At 42.1% G+C, this 20,336-nt stretch overlaps 1 protein-coding gene across 8 annotated transcripts in view; it reads left to right on the top strand.

Annotated features, from left to right (window-relative positions):
* Positions 1–20,336, top strand: part of CASK (calcium/calmodulin dependent serine protein kinase) — a 425,447-nt gene that overhangs the window by 138,384 nt on the left and 266,727 nt on the right. The window contains exon 3 of one of the 8 annotated variants that reach the window (XM_077817575.1): positions 9,326–9,447. The exons of the other annotated variants lie outside the window; for them this stretch is intronic. The gene's annotated coding sequence lies outside the window, so the exon portion shown is untranslated. The remainder of the gene's footprint in view (positions 1–9,325; positions 9,448–20,336) is intronic. 8 annotated transcript variants of the gene reach the window in all.

The raw sequence follows: 20,336 nt of genomic DNA, 5'->3' as shown, positions 1-20,336 counted from the left end.
GATTTGTAGAAACCAACTTCTGGAGAATAAATTATTCCTAACTTTAACTTATTCCATTGTTTCATAGAAATTATCTTCTCTTGTTCTAGTTAACACTACCCAAGCTTTTCTGAATAAATTTAAATAAAAAACCCAAACCCTCATTTGTTCTTCCCACGTCACATAGCTGTGCTGTATATAAGTGTAGACTATAATCCAACCTAACCAATTTTTATTTATATAATTGGTATAATAGTGGTCGGTCTGTCTGAACTATTTCCACAGTGTTCATTTGGGCACTGTATTGCCTTGTGCTAGTGCACTGTACTGTTGCTTTCTGCATGTTGTGGGGGAAGCAGGCTATACAGGCTACTACGTTCCCCAACTCATGCAAGGGAGTGTGAGTGGGTGTAGATTTGGCTACCCACCTCCCATATATTCTTGGTGGTCTAGTTACACTTTTGTGTGCGCTGAGGGGCATATAAAGTGCTACAACACATCGGCCAATCACAGTTTAGGGGCATTCAAGAGTTGTGAGGAGGCTGGGAGGTGGGAAATTGACTCCCAGGGTATAGCTACACTGCAATGTAAGCCCATGCTTGAGCCTGGCTAACCTGTCTTGTGTGTGTACTGTAATGGCATTAACTCAGAGCAGGTTCCAAGGATTCTGCAGGGTCCAAGCTCGAGTCAAGCCAGGACCCAGGGTCTGAGCCCTATTGCTTTGCAGTGTAGCTGCAGCCCTGCTAGACTCAGCCTAAGAGTCAGCTGGAAGTATCCCTCAATTCGATGGGACAACTTCCTTAGTACTCTCTATCCCACCAATCTGTAATCCACTCTATTGAAAACAGAAGCTGCCACACTCCCCTCCTGGCAAATGGCAGCAGCTCAGGCCAGTGTTAACCCATTCTGTTCTCATCACTGATCAGTACGCACACTATCAGAGAGCCTCCTGGGTTGCAATGGAGAGAGAGCCAAGCCTTTTGCAAAGTGAGCTGCTTTCTGGTAATGTGCAGGGTGGGCAGTAAAGTTGTCCCACAGTGCACCACAATCTTAGGGCTAGAGCAGCCACATTTCGGGTGGTGGTGCGCTGAGGGGGCTCTGGGTTATGGTTACTTTGACTCAAGTCTGCGCACTGCAGTGTGGATGCCAGAGCCCTAGGTACAAGCCCAGGTTAGAAAAGTCTTAATGTAGGGTTTAAATAAGTGTAGACATTCAAGCCCAGGGTTCCCGAACATGGGTTAGCTGACTCAAGTCCTACTAACCCTGGGCTTACACTGTGGTGTAGACATACTCTCAGTCAGTGTCTCCTTCCCAGGCTGCTGCATGGACAGCACACCATGCAGCACTTTGCCTTGGGCTAGATTGCAAGCTGATCATCTCTCTCTTCAGTGTTTAGCCAGACAGTCGGCCGTACTGATCGTTCGCCATTTGGTCTGTTCCTGCGCAACCGCGAAGGCTTGACGGCCTGAGAGCCCAACATCAGAACAGACTTGATGAACCCATGTAATAGGGGGTGGTGATCTAGCCCTTTATTTTCTGTTCATTTCTTTTTGTTCTTAAAAATAATTTGCTCTTATATTTATTAATTGAAACAGGTTTGATGCAGTGTCTAAAGTGCACCTATTATTGAAAATTTTGTTGAAAGCGTTCTATGAATCATCTTGGTTTGAATTGTAATTGCGTGGGCTCACATGATGGAATGGCCTTGCTCCTGTTTTTTGGTTTCTACTTTTTGTACTGGTCTATTGGCATGCGTTTAACCCTTATTTTATGGACAGTAGTTTACTAGGGGCTGTATACAGCCAATTTTAAAGGTAAAATGCAGATTTTTTTTCTGAACTCTTTAAAAATAACTGATTCAGTATAATTCTTAAGAGGGAAACACATAAGCAGCTTTTGTTCAAAATGTCTTTAAGAGCAAGGCTGATGATGCTGTGTAAAGACTTACTTTCATTAGCTGGTTCGGCACTTCTATGTATAATATGAATGAAAGCGTGAGTGCTTGTGCAGATGCTTCTCATCCTGTGTCTCAGCCAAAAGAGATTAAGAAAAAACAGGTTATGACAAAAACATGTAACTGTAACCCTTCTGCCCGTCAGAGTTGGCAGCAACAAGGGCCGGGTTCAATATCTAGGGGTTCCATTCCAATAACACAATGCAAACCGGCTCGAGCCCCCACCCAGTGACCAGGGACAAATATATACCACCCCCGCTGGGTGCCTCCAAGAGGCAATACTTCCCCTCTCGCAAGCACATAGTCTGAGTGTAGCAAAAGCCTTTTAATAACAGAGAGAAACAATGTGGCATTATGTTGGGGAAACACCACCAACAGGATTCATAACACAACCCATGAGCAAAAAAAAAACCCACCCCAGGCAAATTGGGGCATGCCCTTTTCCCTTTGGTTCTTGAGTCCAGCAACCCCAAATCACCCAAAGTTCCAAAAGTCCAATGCCCCCCAAAGTCTCTGTCCCTGGTCAGGGCAGCCCCAGAGTTCGAAAGTTTATCTGTGGAGCTTTACCTCCCAACCTGGGTAGAAATGGGACGGGGGTAAGAGGCACCTTACATGATCTGAAGCTGACCGCCCCATAGCTCCATAGCGGCGCTCCGCTCCGCCAGCCGCCCCACAAACTCCTTCGCTCAGCTGCGCTCCGCTCCGCCAGCCGCCCCACAAACTCCTTCGCTCAGCTGCGCTCCGCTCCGCCAGCCGCCCCACGAACTCCTTTGCTCAGCTCCACGACCCACAAGCAGCTCCTGCCATCCACACACTGCTCCGCGTCGAACTGCTCCACAATATATCTTCAGGCTCCCCCACTACTTAACACAACACTCAGTGATTTCAGCTCTTAGGTGAATTCAGCTTGTAGTAGGGGAGCCCCAGTGCTGGTGCACTGTCAGCCCAAAGTGAGCTCAGCAGCCTATAACTAGACTTCTAATGAAATCAAAATTAGCTCTGATATTCCACAGTGGAGAGAGGAGGAAGTGCAATTAGCATGTAAGGCCCTCACCAAGGGGCCCATGCCACCAAGTATTAATACTTGTCCCCAGCCTCTCTCCCTTCACACAGTTTTGGAACCCATGACCCTTGCCTAGCGAGTGCTACTTAGTTGATGGTGAATCCCTCCATCATAACAAAAGGCCACGTACAGTTCCAAGCACAGTTCCCATAATCAGGGTAATAACAATTTATTCTTCCTGCCCCAATAACAGAGACACTGGGGATCCCACAGCAGCCAAAGTGACCATTTGGGCAGCTATGGTCTCATTCTAGGCGGGGTGGGTGTGCCTATGCAAATGAGATCGGCCCCTGAAGTTCTTTTCCACAACTTGCCACACCTCACCACCAGATGTCAGGGTGGAGCTCATCCTGACTCTGCTTACATAACCATATTTGAAATGTGAATGTGAGGTGGGGGAATGTGTTCATTGCAAAACTAATAAGCTTTTTTGTGCTTGGATATCTCAAGAGTTATTTTTTAAAATGTATTTGCCATGAAATTAGTCATTTACTGAGGACCAGAGGTGTAGTCCTGAATTTTTAAGTGCAGGTACTCCATCCCTGTTAGCCTCCTGCTAATGTAACCTCATCCTGCTGGCGTGATACACAACCCCTCCTCCCCTGGTTCCTTCCCCACCACTTTCTGCTGAGGACAAGTAATTTTGATAGTTTGGGGAATTTTGTTTCACAAATCAAAATATAAGCAATTTGAATCTGGATTAGTAGCTGTGCACAGTACTTACGTTTGTTATTTTTAATCACTTTTGTTTTAAAAAAAAGTTATTCTTTTCCCTCTCCATTCTCTAGGCTACAGCTGGCTGGAGAGAGACTTCCCTTGTCTTCAATTTTCAGGCTGATCACAGCCTGGAGACAGGCTCCCTTGAGTGTGCCAGCTGGGGGCCCGTTATCATGCCTCAATGGGTATTCACAGCTGAGAATACCAAATTCAGGACAGACCTTTGGGAAATAGGGCAAACTCACCCCAAACTGATGGTTATTATATCATTAGATTATACCAGGGGTGGCCAAACTGTGGCTCACGAGCCACGTGCAGCTCTTTTACTGTTAAAGTGAGGCTCCCAGAACCCCCCATGTCCCCTCCATTCTACACCTGCCAAACTGAAAGGGAGCTTGGGACCTCTGCCTTGCAGTAGGGTGGTGGGGTAGGGGCTTCTGCCCAGTGGGGAAGGGGGTCTTGGGGCTTCTGCCCAGTAGGGAGGGGAAGTCTTGGGGCTTCTGTAGGACCGAGGCTGGAGCCTCATCAGGTGCGCCCCAACTTTTGAACTTCTTGTTGTATGTGGCTCGGAGGGTCAGTAAGTTTGGCCACGCCTGCCCTATACTATGCAGATTTCATGGGGGAGACCAGCGTTTCTCAAATTGGAGGTGATGACTAAGGCTGTCAAGTGATTAAAAAAATTAAGCACAATTAATCGCACCATTAAACAAATTAAGCACGATTAATCGCACTGTTAAACAATAATAGAATACCATTTTATTTAAATATTTTTGATGTTTTCTACATTTTCAAATATATTGATTTCAATTACAACACAGATTACAACGTGTACAGTGCTCACTTTATATTTTTTATTACAAATATTTGCACTGTAAAAAACAAAAGAAATGGTATTTTTCAGTTCACATAATGCAACTGCTGTAGTGCAGTCTCTTTATCATGAAAGTTGAACTTAAAAATGTAGAAAGAACAGGAGTACTTGTGGCACCTTAGAGACTAACAAATTTATTAGAGCATAAGCTTTCGTGGGCTACAGCCCACTTCATCGGATGCACAGAATTGAACATATAGTAAGAAGAGACAGACAGACACACACACACAGAAGGTGGAAGTTGCCATACAAACTGTAAGAGGCTAATTAATTAAGATGAGCTATTATCAGGAGAAAAAAAACTTTTGTAGTGATAATCAAGATGGCCCATTTAGACAGTTGACAAGAAGGTGTGAGGATATTTAACATGGGGAAATAGATTCAATATGTGTAATGACCCAGCCACTCCCAGTCTCTGTTCAAACCCAAGTTAATGGTATCTAGTTTGCATATTAATTCAAGCTCAGCAGTTTCTGGTTGGAGTCTGTTTTTGAAGCTTTTCTGTTGCAAAATTGCCACCATTAAGTCTTTTACTGAGTGGCCAGAGAGGTTGAAGTGTTCTCCTACTGTTTTTTTTAATGTTATGATTCCTGATGTCAGATTTGTGTCCATTTATTCTTTTGCATAGAGACTGTCCAGTTTGGCCAGTGTACATGGCAGAGGGGCATTGCTGGCACATGATGGCATATATCACATTGGTAGATGTGCAGGTGAACGAGCCCCTGATGGCGTGGCTAATGTGATTAGGTCTTATGATGGTGTCACTTGAATAAATATGTGGACAGAGTTGGCATCGGGCTTTGTTTGCAAGGATAGGTTCCTGGGATAGTGTTTTTGTTGTGTGGTGTGTGGTTGCTGGAGAGTATTTGCTTCAGGTTGGGGGGCTGTCTGTAAGCGAGGACTGTTGTATCTCCCAAGATGTGTGAGAGTGAGGGATCATTTTTCAGGATAGGTTGTAAATCTTTGATGCGCTGGAGAGGTTTTAGTTGGGGGCTGAAGGTGATGGCTAGTGGCATTCTGTTATTTTCTTTGTTGGGCCTGACCTGTAGTAGGTGACTTCTGGGTACTCTTCTGGCTCTGTCAATCTGTTTTTTCACTTCAGCAGGTGAGTATTGTAGTTTTAAGAATGCTTGTTAGAGATCTTGTAGGTGTTTGTCTCTGTCTGAGGGATTGGAGCAAATGCAGTTGTATTTTAGAGCTTGGCTGTAGACAACAGATCTTGTGGTGTGTCCTGGATGGAAGCTGGAGGCATGTAGGTAAGTATAGCGGTCAGTAGGTTTCCGGAATAGGGTGGTGGTTATGTGACCATCGCTTATTAGCACTGTAGTGTCCAGGAAGTGGATCTCTTGTGTGGACTGGTCCAGGCTGAGGTTGATGGTGGGATGGAAATTGTTGAAATCGTGGTGGAATTCCTCAAAGGCTTCTTTTCCATGGGTCCAGATGATGATGATGTCATCAATATAGCGCAAGTAGAGCAGGGGTGTTAGGGGACAAGAGCTAAGGAAGCGTTGTTCTAAGTCAGCCATAAAAACGTTAGCACACTGTGGGGCCATGTAGGTACACATAGCAGTGCCGCTGATTTGAAGGTATACATTGTCCCCAAATGTGAAGTAGTTGTGGGTGAGGACAAAGTCACAGAGGTCAGCCACCAGGTTTGCCGAGACATTATTGGGGATACTGTTTCTGATAGCTTGTAGTCCATCTTTGTGTGGAATGTTGATGTAGAGGGCTTCTACATCCATAGTGGCCAGGATGGCATTTTGAAATGTTGAATTTATGTACAGAGAAAAACCTGCATTCAAAAATAAAACACTAAAATTTTAGAGCCTGTAAGTCCACTCAATCCTACTTCAGCCAATCACTCAGACAAAGTTTGGTTACGTTTGCAGGAGATTATGTCACTTCTTTACAATGTCACTTGAAAGTGAGAACAGGCATTCTCATGGCACTCATAGCCAGCGTCGCAAGATATTTACGTGCCAGATGCACTGAAGATTCATATGTCCCTTCATGCTTCAGCCACCATTCTAGGGGACGTGTCCATGCTAGTGACGGGTTCTGCTCGATAACAATCCAAAGCAGTGCAGACCGATGCATGTTCATTTTCATTATCTGAGTCAGATGCCATCAGCAGAAAATTGATTTTCTTTTTTGGTGGTTCAGGTTCTGTAGTTTCCGCATCGGAGTGTTGCTCTTTTGAGACTTCTGAAAGCATGCTCCATGCCTCATCCCTCTGAGATTTTGGAAGATACTTCAGATTCTTAAACCTTGGGTCTAGTGCTGTAGCTATCTTTAGAAATCCTACATTGATACCTTCTTTGCATTTTCTCAAATCTGCAGTGAAAGTGTTCGTAAAATGAACAACATGTGCTAGATCATCATCCAAGACTGCTATAATGTGAAATACATGGCAGAATGCAGGTAAAACGGAGCAGGGGATATACAATTCTCCCCCAAGGAGTTCAGCCACAAATTGAATTAAGACTTTTTATATATATATATATATATATACACACACACACACACACGGTATTCCGTGTTGCAATTGAAATCAGTGTATATTTTTTTACAAATATTTGCACTGTAAAAATGATAAACAAAATAAATAGTATTAAGTAGTATTATTTAATCGGGATTAATTTTTTTGAGTTAATCGCATGAATTAGCTGCGTTAATCGACAGCCCTAATCCTGACCGAAAAGTGAGTTGAAGGAAGATCACAGGGTTATTTTAGGGAGGTCTCAGTATTGCCACCCTTACTACTGCACTGCCTTTGGAGCTGGGTGGCCAGAGAGTGGTGGCTGTTGGCCAGACATCCAGCTCTGAAGGCAGTGCCCCACCAGCAGGAGTGCAGAAGTAAGGTTGGCAATACCATTCCATGCCACCCTTACTTCTGCACTGCTGCCTTCAGAGCTGGGTGGCTGAAGAGTGGCGGCTGCTTGACTGATGGCCTAGCTCTGCAGGCAGCAGCACAGAAGTAAGGGTGGCAATACCATACCATGCCATCCTTGCTTCTGTGTTGCTGGCAGGACACTGCCTTTAGAGCTGGGCTTCTGGCCAGCAGCCGTCACTCTCCAGCTGCCCAGCTCTGAAGGTAGTGCAGAAGTAAGGCTGGCAATACCGTGACACGCCCCCCACCCCCACAATAACCTTACCTCCACCAACTCCTTTTTGGTTACCCTTGCGATTATGACACCACGAAATAGCAGATTAAATAGCTGAAATCATGAAATGTATGATGTTTAGAATCCTATGACTGTGAAATTGACCCAAATGGACCATGAATTTGGTAGGGCCCTCGTCATCAACTAACTTGAAGTGATGATGGTCTTGAAAAAAATCAGGTGTTTCAGGTTTTGAAAGCTGAACAACTTTTTTCCTCATGTAGTAATAATAATAATAAAAACTCTGTGCACATCACCTTTAAAATAAAAAATTGTAAATTGTTTAAAAACCACAGGAATGATTTTGTCTATAGATCAGCAGCATTATCTGAAATGTCTTACCTCATTTGTGTGCAATAGCACCAACAATAGTTTTCTTTAGGTATTGTAGTACTTTAGATAACGTTTTAAACCTAATGATAGGTTTCAGAGTAACAGCCATGTTAGTCTGTATTCGCAAAAAGAAAAGGAGTACTTGTGGCACCTTAGAGACTAACCAATTTATTTGAGCATAAGCTTTCGTGAGCTACAGCTCACTTCATTATGCTCAAATAAATTGGTTAGTCTCATAGGCATATACGTTTCTGCCTCTGAGCGTGTGCACCGCTGCCTCACTCTAGGTGTCCAGATGCCTAAGTCCCCAGACAAACGAGGGGAAGATAGGTGTTCCTCTGCCTAACTTGCCTGTGGGGCCCAATCCAGAAAGTGTGATCAGAACTCACCTACTGTATGCGGCACCTACCATGCTGGCTCCTGTGAATCCTATTCCATGGCACCTATCAGTCCCCATTCGTTGTATAGAGAGCCTACGTGCCTAACCCAGGCTTTGTGAATCCCAATAGTTGTCTGTCCAAATGAACCTCAGATGTTTTGAGAAGATTATTGCTGCCATTGACTTTACATATCTCTTGTCGGTTTCTATATTGGCACAGAAATGGGATAAGGGTATCTGTTTTAGTGGCTAAAATCACATAGCCAAATTCCTAATTACACTAGTTATGTAGTGAAACTGTGTAACTATCGGTGAAACTGCCTCTGGAGTTCCATTATGCGATATTAACAAATCATTCTTGCAGATTTCTTAACTTTAGATTGCACACTTCAGCTGTCTCAAGTTATAGTTCATAAAGTAATTATATGATAGTCTTCTTTAACTAGTAATTGTGAATGCCAGAATATTGTGCATTCTGGAAGTAATGTGGTAAAGTACTGTGTAGAAAATTACTATTCAATACGTTGTATCCCTTAAGCCACACATTATAATAAAATATATGTAGTTACTACTCCAGAGAACTTTCCTATCTTAAAAAATCGCAGTTACAATTTAGGTTTAAATGTGCAATTGGTCTTGATAAAATAGCCATTAGTGAATTCACAAATGCTAAATAGCATTACTGAGGAACATTGTCATAAACTTCTCATTCATTACTTCGTTCACAATAATGATACATAGATCAAGAAGGTATGTTCTACGCAAAGAAGCTTGTGTAATAAAAATGACTTGTTAATTTACAAATTGAATCATAAAGTCCACTACCGTTGTTTGACTTGCTATAAAAATTTATCATTCTTTGCAGGTTTGGATTACAGCTTAACTCTAAGGTGACTAAACAATTTACTGGAATACCTGTACCATTAAACCTGTGAATTAATGGAAAAATGCCATAGACTGTTATACAGAGTAGACTGCGTACCTTTGGTAAGGAAATTCACTGGATGTATGTTTCTGAGGGATAAGGAATTTAGGTATGTCTGCACAGCCAATGATAAAGCACTGCCATGGCAGTGCTTTAGTGTGGCTGTGTATAGAGTTCTCCCGGCACTGTAATAAAACCACCTCCACGAGGGGAATAGCTACCAGCACTGGGAGCCACATATTGTCTACACTGCCACTTCACAGCGCTGAAACTTACATCGCTTAGGGTGGTGTTTTTTCACACCCCTGAGCGAAGAAAGTTTCAGTGCTGTAAGTGGCAGTATAGACAAGGCCTTAGTTATTGCAGTCTGGGTGGAGGCTTTTCTTTATGTGAAAGTGAAGTGTTCCTTTTTATCTGGTGAGTAGATTTAAGGGTTGCGGCTTGAATCAAAGTTTTAGTTTCCCCCCTTCACCTGGGAGTTTACAGAAGATCAGAACATGGGTTTGTCTGCAGAGTCAATTCCCAAGCATTTACAATTCTGGAGTGATTGGGGGTAAGAAAAATATGCTTTCACATTTTGTTTATAGTTCAGTATAGTTCTCCTTTGAGAATTTCCTCCACTGACCCCCATATATGGGGTGCCCTGACATACATTCAGAACTATGTGGAAACGTACTGTCTGTTGGGCTTTGGGCATGTCCCCTTACATGAAATGTTTCATGTAAGGGAACATGCCAGGAACTGTTCCAGTTTTTTTCTGCTGCTGGTAAGCGTGTGGGTTTTTTTTGTTTTTTTTTGTTTTTTTTAAAAATAATTGGATTGTTCATCCTGCTGCTGCTGCTGGCTTTTCTCCCCCCCCCCACCCCGGGCGCGCGCGCATTTGTTACTCTGTTTCTTCTTTAGGAGAGTTAATGTGGTACCCTGTCCTGCTTTGTATAACTTTTGCTGCTTACCTTGGCTGCTTGATTCAGGCCCGTTATGTTCTTGTCATCTTTGGTGGTGTTGGTTACTGATTTGGCTGTTGCCGGTAAAGTCAGGGCAAAAGCACGTAACTGGGCAGTACTTGGAGTACATTACCTGAAGTTCCTAAAAGGTTTCTTTTCCAGAGCCTGCTTAGCATCCACCACCCTACTCTCTGAGGCACCTTGGGACTGAGAAGGTTACTGAAGTCCTTTCCAGTAAAGGAATTTTTTACATGTGAAGCTTCAGCTGGAACCTCATCCTTTGTCAGCCTCTGTGAACTTCCCTTCTAGCTCCAGGACTTGATACCTTGTCCAAACCATATTGCCCCATCTATGACGAAAAGGATTCTAGCAGGCAGACTCTTAAGAAGCTCTCCTCATTTCAGGAAGCTGCAGAGTCCTCTTCTAAAGAAAGAGATGTAAGGGATAGACCTCAATATTGATGCAAAACTGGCTATTAATAAAAATTATTCTTATAATGTTAAAGTATTAAATATGTGCCTGCATCTTTATTGTATTATACAAGATACTTAAAATTATTTTCATGGTCATGCTTGGAGGATGATAGCTTACATGCTGATGTTTAGTGGCTTGTTTAATTATATGAAATATTCCAGTTAGGGAAATTCTTAGCAAATTTCTGCTTTGTCAAACAGGGAGAGAGACCAGGTGCCAAGGAAGATAACATCTCCTTAGTCATAAAACAAGGGATTGTTTTTAGCTTTCTCACCTACCCCTCACTGTTTGTTTATTTAGGAAGTATTAACAGGTTTAGAAATCCTTGCCATGTAAATATCAGAAACAAAACAATAATAGTTACAACAGTGAGCTTTTGTTTAAACAGACATTATACAGGAATACAGTCATCAGATCTCTGTTTAAGATGTTATCATATTACCACATCACAGAGTGAGCATCATTCTAACACCTATAACACGTCATTTCTAGTGATTTTATTGAGTGAAGTCTCTAATTACCCATTTAATAGACCAGACAAGTCTATCCAGTGTGCCTATTTAAAAAAAATTGGACAGGTGTGCTCTGGTTTTTGCAGATGAAGGAACTTGGAGTATTGAATAAAAGGTAGCGAAAAAGCCAAGTATCTATTTGTCCTCTGTCTGTATTGCTGGGTACTTAGTGTCTTAATTTTTCCATAACAACCACCTCCCTTATCTTTTTGAACCATTCCTCTATTTTTCTTTTTCCAGCGAGAGGCTATCAGTAGCTGAGCAGCTACTAGAAGTAAAGAGGTTAATTCTTCATTTCCTTTTGTGCGACTATTTCCATTAGGAAGACCGAAGAGGATCATTTGGTAATAATAAATATCCAGTAATTTGTGATATTTGGCTATGGATTGCATCCTGATGTTCATAAACTCATGTTTGTTTACCTCTCAGTATGTTTACACAGACTGTGGAATGCAGCTGTGTAACTTCTTTGAGTAGTTGTCCCTATGGATGCTCCATTTTAGGCGTGCATGCCCCACGTGCACTTTAGATTGGACATTTTTGATAGCAGTGTTCAGTTTCCATACCCTGTGCTCCGATCTCAGGGCATATAGGAAAGGGCAGCCCTATCGCTACTACAGTTTCTTCTCAACCACCTGCAGCTAGAGACAGAGTGTTGCAGTGTCTATTAGTTTCAAAGTTTTAGCTAGCTAACTTGTTTTATTCTTACCATTTTTGTTTTAATTTGTTGTTTTTATTAATTTCTGGCACATGCTCTGTACTTTTGGGAGTCCCCGCTTTTTTGTTTTTTGGGTGCACATCACATCAGACAGATGGATACTAGAAGTCATTACATCAGGCTATGCCATTCACTTCCTTTATCCCTCCTCTCCTTCCCTTTTCAGGAGCCCTTCTCATGTAGGTTTTCTAAAGCACGAGGTTCAATCCATCCTATTCATTGGGACAATTCAACTAGTTCTCTCTTCTCTACCCCCACCCCCTTCATTGGGAAAGGATTCTACTACATGTATTTCCTGATACCCAAGAAGAAAGGAGGATGGAGGCTAGTCCTGGATAATACCATCAGTAGATCCAGGGGACTGGTTTAAGGCCTTCGGGATGAATATTTTCATATAATAAAGCACATAGTTCAAAGAGTTCCTGTGGTTCATCTTTGACAAAGATTTATATCCGTATTTAAGTGCTTCCCTTTGGCCTTGTGATTGCCCCCAAAAGTCTTGACAAAGGTCCTCTCAGTCGTCATAGCCCATCTGCAGCAGATGGGAATAGTCCTCTTCCTCTTTGTGGAAGACTGGCTTCTCAAGTGTTGTTCCTTCCCTGACATACGGTCAGCAACCAGCAAGCCCCTAAGTCTCTTCCACTCTCTGGTGTTGCAACTCAGTGCAGAAACATCTGCTTTGACACCTGTCTGTCAACTTCACAGGGGCCACCTTGCACTTCACAGCCACCAGGGCTTACTTACCCATGGATGAGTTTGTTGCTATGTCCAGTCTCATCTCCACACTCCAGTTGGGCCCTCAAACCACAACAGAGGCCTGCCTGCAGTTTCTGGATCATTGGCAGCCTGTATGTTCATAACATCTCATGCCAGACTGCATACCTGATTCCTCTAAATCTGTCTCAGAATTGTCTACACTCCCAACAACCACAAGCTGTCCAAGTGGGTGTGTATCCCTCAGAGTTCTTCACTCTCAGTTGGTGGAAGGGTCCCGACAAGGTTTTCATGGAAGTCCAATTCTTGCATCCACCCTTCACAAAGACCATCACCACAGATTCCTCCCTAGTAAGGTGGGAGCTCATCCCCAGGACCACATTTACAAAGCAGATGGACTCCTCAGGAGTCTGCTCTTCACATCAATCTACTCAAGCTCAGAGCAGTTTGGTACACATGCAACAACTTTCTACCAAAGATCAAGGGTCACTCAGTCATAGTCATGACAGACAACATTGCAACGAGGTATTCTATAAACCATCAAGGAGGAGTGATATCCCAATCCTTGTGTGCAGAGGTATTAGAACTTTGGAACTGGTGCATAATACACCAAATTTACATCTCACCAGGATGTCTACCAGATTTACGGGACACCTGAGCAGACAACATCCTATCCTACAAAAGATGTTTCTCACCGTGGGCTTCCTGGTAAAAGACCTCTTTGCAACACCGTCCAACACAAAATATTGGTGGTTCTGCTTGAAGGAAGGGATTCAGCCTGCAGCTCTTCAGAAGACACCTTCTTCACCCTTTGGTCTCAAACTCTTTTATGTGCCTGTCCTCCAACACCGTTGCACCTCAAGTTCCTGAACAAAGTAAACCAAGAGAAAGCAATAATGATCCTCAACACTAGCTTGGCATGGCTCTCGGGACTGATTCACTTGTTTCTGGGGCCACCGCTTCACCTGCCTCTGACAGCAGACCTACCGACCCAAAAATTGGGGACAATAACTGACCCCAAACTTTCCATGCTGCAGCTCCAGGCCTGGCTCCTCCATAGTTCTCAAGCATATAAATGGATTGTTCTTTCGCAGTACAGAATGTGCTATTGAAGGGTAAGAAACCCTCCATGAGCAAGACTTGCCTGTAAAAGCAATTCTATTCCTGGGTGCACCCAGTTGGTATTATCTCCCTCTGAGTCACACCCCCTCACATATTAGAGCAGTGTTTCTCAAATGCGGCCACTGTGGCTGTATGCGGCCACCAGGGGCTTTTCTTATGACCACAGCCTTCTGGGTAGTTATTGACTGGTGGGGAGGGAACAAAGAAGTGCCCCCTCCCTCTCTGGAGACACAAAAGCTGGAGGAGCCAGCAGCCAATGAGTTTCCCACCTTCCCAAGGGCGATGGGATTGGGCTTCAGCCCTGGGGTGGCAGGTGGTAGGCTCCAGCCACGGGGCTTTGGGCTCCATTCCCCAAGCTCACCACCCCTTCCCTAGTGCCCCATTGAACCTGGCTCCCGCTGCTGCGGTGCCCACCTCCCCATCTAGGGCTCAATTCGTCCCCGGGATTGCCAGGGCTGAGTAAGGCTGCTGTGAAAAGTGATGTTTATGTGTGTGTTAATATCACTTTTTACAGCAGACTTAGTAGCTAGCAAGTCTTCTTTAAAAAAAAAAAACAAAACAAAAAACCAAGAATGTGCAAAGCACCTTATTTGTGTCTCTATTCTGTTTAGGTCCAGTAAAGAATAGAGACAATTGTACATTATTTTTATTATTGAGTCTGCAAAAAAAGTCCTACATAAATAAATAAATTACAATGATTTGGGCATGTATATATGCATATTTATTCGTTTTTCCTAAAGTTAATTAATTATTTTAGGAAAAATGGACAGTGTCCACCAGCAAGAGTTGTTGGCCGTACTCTGAGGCCACCAAAAAATTTGTTGAGAGCCCCTTTACTAGAGTACCTGCCGACTTTCAAAACTCTGGGTTTGTCACTGAGCTCTATCAAAGTCCACCTGAACAAATGGATATAAACTGGCCACCAGGAAGTATAGACTTGAAATTAGACAAAGGTTTCTAACCATCAGAGGAGTGAAGTTTTGGAATAGCCTTCCAAGGGAAGCAGTAGGGGCAAAAGATCTATCTGGCTTTAAGATTAAACTCAATAAGTTTATGGAGGAGATGGTATGATGGGATAACATGGTTTTGGTAATTAAATATTCGTGGTAAATAGGCCCAATGGCCTGTGATGAGATATTAGATGGGGTAGGATCTGAGTTACCAAGGAAAGAATTTTCTGTAGTATCTGGCTGGTGAATCTTGCCCATATGCTCAGGGTTTAGCGGATCGCCATGTTTGGGGTCGGGAAGGAATTTTCCTCCAGGGCAGATTGGAAGAGGCCCTGGAGATTTTTCGCCTTCCTCTGTAGCATGGGGCACGGGTCACTTGCTGGAGGATTCTCTTGGAGTGGTGGGTGAAATTCTATGGCCTGCATTGTGCAAGAGGTCAGACTAGATGATCATAATGGTCCCTTCTGACCTAAATATCTATGAATCTATGGTTGCTATTCCAGCTTTTTGTTGAGGGGTTTCAGTAATCATTCCCTATAACATCAGGGTTTATTAAGAGTCTGGCCAAACTTTTGCCTCATGTCAGAGAGCCTGTGTGTTCAGCCCTTAATCTAGTTCTTAGTATGTTGATGAAATCACCCTTCGCCAATAGCAAGTTTTTCTTGTTTTCATTTATCCTTCAAAACCTTGTTTATAGGGGATTTGGAAACCCTTGTGGCAGATACACCCTACATGTTTCAAAAAAATACCAAGGTGACTGTACATCCTAATCTTCGCTTCCTGCCCGAAGTCTCATTGGACTTGCTCATCAGTCAAGAAATTGAGTTGTCCGTTTTCTATCCCAAACTCACACTTCAAGGGAAGAAACTAGTCCTCACACTCTGGACGTGAGAAAAGCTCTTGCATTCTACCTTGAAAGCACTCAGCCCTTCACAACTTCTCCTAGATTTTTTGGTCTCTTTTGTAGATAAGATGAAGGGAGCCCCTGTGTCTATCCAAAGACTACTGAAATGGGTCTGTCCTGGTACATTTTGCATATTACAAAGCTTCTAGAATGCACCCCCCAACTTCCAGGTAGGGTAACTGCCCATTCCAGTAGGGCACAATCCAACTCTATTGCCTGCTTAAAAACATATCCATTAGGGACATTTGTAAAGTGACACTTTTCCCCAGCACCATCCTGTTGTTTATGCTTCCAGGGCAGATGTAGCTTTTGGTGTGGCTGTTCTTCGGTCAATACTAGTTCTGTCTCCTCAACACCTCCTCTCATAGTTTGGGCAGTGCTCAGAAGTCACATAAGTGGAGCACATCTTTTAAAACAGTATAAAACAATAGTATAGAATATTAAAACAAAAGGAGAGGTTACTGGTATAGTTACTGGAGTTCAAGATGTTTTGTCCTTACGGGTGCTTCACTTTAGTTGTACGTATGCTCCTGTGCTCTTGCTTGGAGACTTTTTTAGTAGCACTGTCTGTGTGGTCTGCACCTGCATCTTATACATTCTCATGCTCTGATGCAAAGGCATATAGGGAAGGGTAGACTCACCACTGTTCCAGTTTCTTCTTAAAACAAAATCTGGCCAAAAGCAAGGTTTCAGAAGTAGAGGGGAAGGAAAACAGGTAGTGAAGCACCCACAAGGACAAAACACCTGGAAGACTTCCAGTTAATGAACAAAAACAAAAGGAGTACTTGTGGCACCTTAGAGACTAACAAATTTATTGAGCATAAGCTTTCAAATTCATTGGTTGTAATATCTAGGATGAAATTCCTTTTTGTAACATTTATCTAAAGCTTTATATTTACACTAGTATCAGTTAAAAATGCATAATACGCAAACAAAGATTCATTTGTCATCACTTTCCATCAGTGAATATAGGGAGAGCTGATACATTTGGTAAAGAATATTTCGGGTGGCTTCTCACACTTAGCTAATGTAAAGATATCTAATTAAATATAGTAATCCAATAACTGTTTAACTGCAGACCTGGGAAACACTCTTAATTACATTCATATAATGTATTAGATGGATTTTAAGTCTTTCCACATAGCCTGACCAATAAAAAATGTTAAGAAAAATAACATTTTATAACTATTCAGTTTGTTAACCCTAATATTTTTTTTTGTGACAGGTAATATTTTATAGTTAAGCTTGCAAAGGTATCTGTTTTTATTTATCACATAGTATAATAATTTTATAACTGTTGGTAAATATCAGGAAAATTGCATTAGTATTTCTTCCTAAGTGTTTAATCCACTGAAAGAACTGGATAGTTGGGAAGTACTTATTTCATATTTAAAAGGCAGTATACTTGTCCTATTTTACCTGCTTAAAAATATGTATTGCTTTGAGTGGTATGTCATGCTTTTGCAGGTACACAGTAGAATGAGTGCGGGCACAACCTCATCATGTCAAGTTCCACTAATCCAGACTCTGGGAAATTGTTTGATTTTGTGTATTCATTTAACTGCTCTATGGAATAACTCTGTTCCAGCTTTAACACATTCATATAAAACAGCAATTGCTTCTTTGTTTATTTAAAAATAATAATCTTATGACTGTTTTGTACTCCAATTCTGTTCTTCTCATCCCTTTCATTTGATATTGTAAATACTGTTCTCATTATTTTTATCTGAACCTTGGAGTGGCTGCTAACAATTTATGTTGTGGCATGCAAGATTACTTCCTTAAACCTTCTTCAGCCTCCTTGCACCTTCTAAGAACTTAAGAAATCTTTTATTTATGAATTTCAAATTAGTGTACTCTTCTGAAAGAGCACCTAGGCACAGTCTTTGTACAAAGGGGAAAAATAATATTTGGGAGTGTGACATTCCCCGGTGTTATCTGGACTGGTGATCTTCTAGGTCACTCCACTCCTTGACTCTGGGAACCAGCCTTACACTGCTCTGCTGTGAGAACCCCCACTCCTGGGCTGTTCACACGCAGCATCTAGCATGTAAACTGCTTGGATTGTGCAACTGAATGACACTAGCCAATATCTCCGTCCCCAGACATAACCCTAGGAACCTCCGTCTTGCAGTGTCCAGTTATGCCCGCTGGCCACTGCAAGCTTATATGAGTTCGTCAGTTTAACAAAGAAATTGATATGTACCAGGCTTGTTATCCCAAGGGGAGTGTCTGACATGCTTCAAACCAAACACACTGCTTCAGGTAGAATAAACAAATTTATTAACTACAAAGGTGCTTTGACTTATCACTTAAAATCTACAACAAGTAAGATTTGGTCAAATAAAATCAAAACACATTCTAAGCTGATCTTAACACTTTCGGTACCCTTACAAACTTAGATGCTTCTCACCACAGGCTGGCTGGTTGCCCTTCAGCCAGGCTCTTCTCTTCGATGAGCACTTCAGTCGCTTGGTGATGCCTGTAGATGGAGGTGGAAGACGGAGGAAGAGCATGGCAAACGTCTCTCCCTTTTATCATTTTCTTTCTTCCTGCTTGGCTTTGTCCTCCCTCCCCCTTCAGACTTAGGTGAGCATTACCTCATCGCAGTCCCAAACTGACCAAAGGAAGGGGGGTGACTCATTTAAGAGTCCAACAGATCCTTTGTTGCCGCCTAGGCTAGTGTCCTTTGTTTCTGTGAGGCTGGGATGGGTTTGTCCCATACATGCCCTGATGAGGTGTGAACTGCCCCTCTGCTCTTGGAGAGTATTTGTTTGGGCTTGTTTTAAGCCATGAGGACACATTTTCAGCCTCATAACTAGATACATGAAATTACAATCTGTAACATTACTATAACACTACTATAACAACAATGCTTAGTGCATTATGAGCCTTCCGAAGACACCCAACATGACAAACTTTGCATTGCATACTACGCCATCATATTATAAGAATGAACATGGGGGTGTAGGGTGTTCCCCCGAGATACAGACTATCACAAGGAGATACTGTTTACATATAATGAATTCCTACAAGATGGGTTAAGAAATAGTTTTGACTAAACTAATGCCAGGAGCAAATTAATGTTGGCCTTATTTTTATCCTGATGCTGGGAAGAGGCTTGGCATTAAATAAACAAATCTAAGACATATGCTTTGAGGTTCTGTGGGTCCTAATGAGCTGTATGCCCTAGGCTCTGTCACTTTGTTTTAAGATTCTTCACTGTTCTTTTGCAGTAACTTTCTAATGCAGTGAGTTTTCAACCTTTTTTTCATTTGCAGGCCCCTAAAAATTTTGAATGGAGGTGCAGACCCCTTTGGAATTCTTCATAGTCTTTGGACCCCCAGTGGGCTGCAGAGCACATATTGAAACCACTGTTCTAATACACCATCCTGTCAAAATATTAACTCTTCAGATTGGTCTCCACTAGTCAAATGCATGTATTACAGCATTGAAAATTAAAATACAGTATCAGTAGAAAGAAAGAATGGGTTATGAAAAATGCCTGCTAAGTGATCTGTGCAGTTGAATATAAAAAGTTTAGAATCCATTTTAACATCATATGTATGGCCCTTCATTTTCAGTTTTTACTTTATTTAATTCTTCCCGGGAATTTATCAGTGTTTACTACAACAACGAAAACAGGTGAAAGTCAGTGGAAAAAAGTATTAATAATTTTTCTGGGTAAATATCGGGTTTATTTTGGTGGACAGGAAGGCGGGGAAAAGTATTCAGTAGATGAATCTTTGATTAGTGGAATTCAATGTGGTTTGCTGCAGAACTAAAACAGAACTCAAAACACAATGCCACCTTTGAGTTTAAGAAAACAATACATGTCTAATCCCCAAATAAAACTTTTCATTTGAATAAGCAGTTTACTGTTGTAGACTTAGAACTATTAGGCTATAAATATTTACATTTAATAATTGGGCCACACCATTTGCAGCACATACACTCAACTGAGCGGGGGTTGAGCACCCCCCGGAACAATTGGAAGCTGGCATCAGCGCTCCTAATCCATTGAGTGCACTATGTAAGAGGTGGGACACATGTATCTGGATTCCTGATGCCTGAATTTGTGCTTATGAATATGTGACAACAATGAATAGATTATAAATATTTTACTGCTCACTGACAATTAGTCTATTTAAAATCTAGTGTGGATGTTTTTACTGGAATTTTTTAAAAAATCACTTAGTAGTCAGAAGACAAGACTTGTTTTTTTGGAGGAAGTTTGACAGCTGAATGTTGTAGGTTGGTTTTATTTTTTGAACCTCTTATGGAAAAGAGCTGAGTGAGAAGACAGGTTGCAATTGAGTGCTGAACTGGAGAGTAATGCTTTTGTTGTTAATACTTGTATCTCTCTCTTCATATGTAGATATCAATGAATTTCACAATGATCTCCATCTATAAAACAAATTGTGTTTCAGAGAGGTTAAGTAATGCATCCAAAGCAACACAGCAAGTCACTATCAGAGCCAGAATAATAAGACTCAAGTCTCTTGACCTCATCTGGTGTCACAGAAGAGCATTTATGCTTTTAAAAAGGGTTACATCGCTTCATCTACTTTGAAGCAAGTTTTTGTATATTCCCCAACTTCATTTTTAATGTC

Source organism: Eretmochelys imbricata, chromosome 1 (assembly GCF_965152235.1).
Source record: "Eretmochelys imbricata isolate rEreImb1 chromosome 1, rEreImb1.hap1, whole genome shotgun sequence".
Classification (NCBI taxonomy): Eukaryota; Metazoa; Chordata; order Testudines; family Cheloniidae; genus Eretmochelys; species Eretmochelys imbricata.
Note: the sequence above shows the minus strand (reverse complement) of the source record. Positions and strands in the feature narration are given on the sequence as shown.